Source organism: Periophthalmus magnuspinnatus, chromosome 24 (genome assembly GCF_009829125.3).
Source record: "Periophthalmus magnuspinnatus isolate fPerMag1 chromosome 24, fPerMag1.2.pri, whole genome shotgun sequence".
Taxonomy (NCBI): domain Eukaryota; kingdom Metazoa; phylum Chordata; class Actinopteri; order Gobiiformes; family Gobiidae; genus Periophthalmus; species Periophthalmus magnuspinnatus.
Window position 1 is genome coordinate 3,489,448 of NC_047149.1, and position 5,698 is coordinate 3,495,145.

Sequence of the window (5,698 nt, forward strand, 5' to 3'; positions counted from 1 at the left end):
CATCAAAAAATCCAAACCATCAGGTACTACACTTCAACTTTTTACATAGAACTTATTTAACCCCTAAAAAGAGATACTTGATGAAGCTCACTTCTTCTCCATATTGTGATAAATGTTCAGAGAATGTGATTGGTACTTTTATCCACATGTTTTGGGATTGTAAAGACGTCAATATATTTTGGAAAACTGTACATTCCTATTTAGCTAAAATGTTAAAGATTTTTGTTTTACCCCACTTATCGTTTTGATTAATGATTTTTCAATGTTATCAAATTGGTCCTTTTTTCACAAAAAGATTTTACTGGCAGGGTTGACAGCAGCGAAAAAACTGCTGGCCCTTCGCTGGCAAACATCTAACAACTTGACTCCGAGTCACTGGATCAATACCTTTCACTATATCATCAACATGGAACTATCAGTAGCTAAAATGCATGGAGCCAAAACAAAAAACTATCTCATTATGGAGTAAAACCTTATTGGAACTGGATAATCTTAAATAAGCAAGACTGTGTATATATGTGTGTGTGTATATATATATATATATATATATATATATATATATAGATATTATATATATATATATATATATATATATATATATATATATATATATATATATATATATATATATATATATATATATATATATATATATATATATATATATATATATATATATATATATATATGATGAATCCATCATATATATGCTTCTGGGATGACTGGCTAAGGGGGTTTGGGCGCTACAGAGCACTGGTCTCATCGGTTCTAGTATCAATTGCTGTGTTTGTAGCTATTTTAACCTTGTGTGGATGCTGTTGTATTCCTTGTCTTCGTTCCCTGATCAATAGGTTAATAACCGCTGCCATCTCACCCGCACCTGAGGACAAAGGGGTGCCGGTGTACCTATTGGAGGGCAGTGATGACGAGAACCCTGAAGGAGCACTTCCAAATCACAGTTCGATAACAGGAGGGAATGATGGATTCAAAATATATTTTCAAGTTATATTATGTTATCTCACTGTTCATTTTAAAGGTACTGTAGGTACTGTAATGTTCACTCTTATTATAATCATTATATTCATTTCAACTATGTAAACTATGTAATCTGCACTAATGTTTGTTCTTGAGTCTTGCAGACTCAAGAACTTGAGTCTGAGTTGAGTTGAAGGATTTAGTATATTTTAAAGCAACAGGAGCCTCAAGTAAGTCTCTTTGTAAATAATCCAATAATTAATAACATAAAATATGACTGCTCATTTTGTGTGCGTCACATTTAGTTTCATACTTAAATACCAGTCTCCTCAGAGACTGTCAAAAAATTGCCATAGCCGACTATTTTTCAAGTCGTCAAGGCGGGGTATTGGGTAAAGTTTTCAACTAGCAATAATCGCGTCTCGGATGGACCTCATAGACTACGATACTGCCACTGCGCAAAGCTAAAGTTTGTTTGGAGCTAAAATCGCTGGCCTTGGTTTTACTCACTTCCTGGTCATGGTAGGTTAATTGTGGGGCGGAGCAAACCTTTGACAAGCACTGCCTGAGAGAACAGGGCTACTTTGAAAAATGATTGCCTATAACACACTGAAAGTCGTTGGTAACAGGCTCCAATGCCATTTGAATGCAATAGCAACAAAATGTATAGCTACAAATTAGAGCACAGAAAAAGTCTTTGATTTTTCCTACACCTGAGCCATTTTTCCCCCAAGAAGGGTCCTGGTTGCAGCCGATGAGAAGAGAGAGCTGCACTACCTCAACTTCAGGTGGGGATTAGTTATTGTTTTTAGACCAGTAACCCTGACCTTAATCCTAGCAACTGATTGTGAAATAATACATAATTTCCAACATTTTATATATTGATTTTTTATTTGCAGTAGGACGTGATGTGGTGGAGCCAAACAGACTCTGACAGATGTTCCATTTTTCAAGCATTAAAGCACTCCCCTGTAGCATGATCAACAACTGAGTGAGTGATATCAGGGGGGGAATAGTGATTTAATGGGAAGTGTATGCACTGTTCTTTGAGTTGGACAGTCTGGGATTGAAATTGAGAATCATAGACCTAGACCAACGAGCCACATTTGTTTGCAAAATTGTGGCAGGCTGAGAATAGTTGAGGAAAACTGCAAAGTGACGCAGCTTTTAAAAGACAAACAACGATTGCCGTCTGGGATTTGAAGCCAGGCATGCGAAGCAAGAACCCCTAGACCAACAGGTCAAGATGCTTGAAAGGTCACCTGTAAAATGAACAACATTTTACTGACTGATATCAGTTGTGAACTCTCATTGATTGGGAATTAAACTGTCACCTTTTTGGGTAGAACAGTGTGAGATTGGAATTGAAATCCACACACACTGGAAAGATGGATTCTAGACGTTGTATTCGTTGATGGAAATGGCAAACTGGTGCAGCTGTTAAGAGATAAACAGAACTGGAAGCCGGCCTTCTTGGAGTCCCTGGGAGGGGTACTAGACAGTGCACCAACCGGGGACTCCCTTGTTTCACCTGGGGGACTTCAGTGCCCATGTGGGTAATGACAGTGACACTTGGAGGGGCGTGATTGGGAGGAATGGCCTCCCCGATCTGAACCCGAGTGGTGTTTTGTTATTGGACTTCTGTGCTAGCTAGTTTGTCCATAACAAACACAATGTTCGAGCACAAGGGTGTCCATCGGTGCACGTGGTATGCGTGTCTTGGACATTCGGGTGAAGAGAGGGGCTGAGCTGTCAACTGATCACCACCTGGTGGTGAGTTGGATCCGCTGGCGGAGGAGGAAGCAGGACAGACCTGGCAGGCCCAAGCGCATCGTGAGGTCCTGCTGGGAACGTCTGGCGGAGCCCTGTGGTCAGAGGGGTCTTCAACTCACACCTCCGGGAGAGCTTCTCCCTGATCCCGGGGGAGGCTGGGGACATGGACTCTGAGTGGGCCATGTTCTCCACCTCTATTGTCGATGCAGCTGCTCGTAGTTGTGGTCGTAAGGTCATGAGCTCTGGGTAATGACCGAAAGGGACAAGGTCGCGGATACAAGCGGCTGAAATGGGTTTCCTCCGTAGGGTGGCCGGGCGCACCCTTAGGGATAGGGTGAGGAGCTTGGTCACACGGGAGGAGTTTCGGAGTAGAGCCGCTGCTCCTACACGTCGAGAGGAACCAGTTGAGGTGGCTCGGGCATCTGCTCAGGATGCCTCCTGGACGCCTCCCAAGGGAGGTGTTCTGGGCATGTCCCACCGGGAGGAGGTCCCGGGGAAGACCCAGGACACGCTGGAGGGACTATGTCTCTCGGCTGGCCTGGGAACGCCTTGGGGTCCCACCGGAGGAGCTGGAGGACGTGTCCCGGGGTGAGGGAAGTCTGGGAGTCCTTGCTTAGACTGCTGCCCCCGCGACCCGGCCCCGGATAAGCGGAAGAAAATGGATGGATGGATGGGTTTGCCCTGTGACTGTATGCTATTTTTCTGAAGAATTACAAAAAAAGAAACTGTAAATAATAGCCATTTCCGTTTCAGGGTAGGTCGTGCCTCCCATCAGATAGAAATAAGGCAGTGTCCACCAGCAATCTGACCAGAACTGAAGACACAGCTTGAATGAGCAGGAAAACGTATTCGCTCCTACAACTTTTTATCTAGTTGTACTTTTGGCTTTTACTATGGATCAGACCAGGATAGATTCTAACTTATAGATACTAACATTTCTAAAACATTTCTTTCGAGAGATTTCACCAAAACTTTCCAACTTTCAATGCCATCCCTCAGATGAAAACTTATATGTAATCAGTAAGTCATTCAGTTAGGTCAGTCATAAGCATTAGTGGACAATATCATCACCAGAGGTTTCCAAAATCTCCCCTTCTATCCAAGAGGCTTCAGATCCCTCTGTGGTGAGGTTAGATCTGAAAACACCTCATATCCAGGTCCCAACAGAAGGTTTAGAAAAGGGATTTAAAGCTGTCAAAACCCCAGATATTCCTAATTCCGGACCATATTTGCAATAAACTCCAGCCGCCAATGCACAGCCACCTGCAATTAGGAGTCCCTTCTTCCATTTGCTGCTTGAATCTGCAAGTTCTTGGATTTTATCTTTTTGCTCATCATTTTTCAGCTGTAAAGTATTGCTTTTCTTTACTTCATGACAGTGTAACATAGTAAGTTCCTCCAACCTTGCTTTTATAAGGACATTTTCAGTTTCTGTTTTGGTTTTAATTGACTGAAATGTTGCAATACTTTTTGAGAGCTCCTCGATTTGAGCTAAAAACTCTAGACGGTCCCGATCAAACATTTGTTTTTCCAAGGTCATTAGACACTGATGTGCCTCCTCCTGTCGACTTAGTTCACTTGTGAGAGCCTTGTTTTTATCAGTTTCTTGTTGAATCTGATTGTTGAGCTCATAGATTGTGTCCTTTGCTCTTTTTACCTCAGCATTTAAATGACCTATAGCCTGAGACATCTTAGAGTTTTCATCTTGAAGTAACTGAATTTGAATTTCATCCCGAAGGCATGTCTTCGGCTGGGTTGAATATTCCTCATACTCTGAGATGGTTTGCAAATGCCTCTCCTCTCTGTGTTGCAAATTGGTGAGCCGGCCTTTAAGCCGTTTGATATCCGCTTCTTTCTCATCATTCTGCATCTCGAGGTCAAGATTTCTTTCTGCTTCCTTACTGTATAAAGAGGTAATCTGTTCAAGCCTCTGAAATAAATGCAACTGTTCAGCCTCCATTTTGTTCTTGTTTGACTGAAGTCTGGCATTCTCCTCAGTTTGAGCCACAAGTGCAAGTCTATCCTGTTGTGACTCTTCTTTTTCTTCTATGGACATCCTTTTATATTCTTCCTTCTCTTTGTTAAATTGTGCATTCTTTTCCATAAAAGACTTTAACTGCACTTGAAGTTTACTAATCTCAGCTCTGAGCTCCTGATTTTCTTCTGTTTTTTCCTCAACTTGACTGATTTTGTTTCTTGTTGTCCTTTCAGTTTCTTGGACTTTAGCTAGTAAGCTGGTCTTTTCTTCCGTCAAATCTGAAATTGTCTCCCAAAGCTCCTCTTCTCTAGACTTATAATCACAGATAATTCTTTTAAGATGTTGGACCTCTTTCGATATTAACGTGTGGCCCTCTTCTGGGTCATCCAGATTAAAATCATAAGCAGAATTCTCCTCTTTCATTACTGCAAATTGGCAGCACTCTTCTGTATAATTTTTCTCATCAAAATCCATCTCTGAAATAACCAAATCTGGATTTTAAGATGATTAAAAGCTGTTGGAAAAAAAATACTATAGTGTGTCAATTCTATTACTTCTGCTTATTCCGATGCTGCTTTTAAGTGTATCCTCTGTATTTGATCAAATGTCTAAACTGACTACATAGGCTATATTGGTATGCTCAAAAGTAAAATAAGGCTATGTGACATCACAGCTTTATGATGTCATCAAGTTCCGTTGCTAGGACGCATCTCCTGTTTCAGTAGTCTGCCAAGCAGTGTTGCCATGGTAACCATTCTTAGCCTTGCAAGTATTTGCTTGCTGCATTCCAGTTGAGTTCCAACTTCATAAATTCAAACACCCTTCTATCTTAGAATTGCAATCTTGGTCTCCAACTTTCCGAGTAAAAATATCATATCAGAATCCGAGTTTGGACCTGCCTTTGGTGATCATACTTGTATTTAGTTTAGTTATTTTTCCTTAAGTTGCTCCCTACTACCTCTGCAATTATAA

The 5,698-nt window shown here is 41.2% G+C and overlaps 1 non-coding gene across 1 annotated transcript; it reads right to left on the reverse strand.

Moving 5' to 3' along the window:
• Positions 1-1,299: 1,299 nt before the first annotated feature.
• Positions 1,300-1,441, reverse strand: LOC117393291 (U4 spliceosomal RNA). Its single transcript, XR_004543133.1, has one exon. It is a non-coding gene; the product is annotated as a U4 spliceosomal RNA (small nuclear RNA).
• Positions 1,442-5,698: the final 4,257 nt, after the last annotated feature.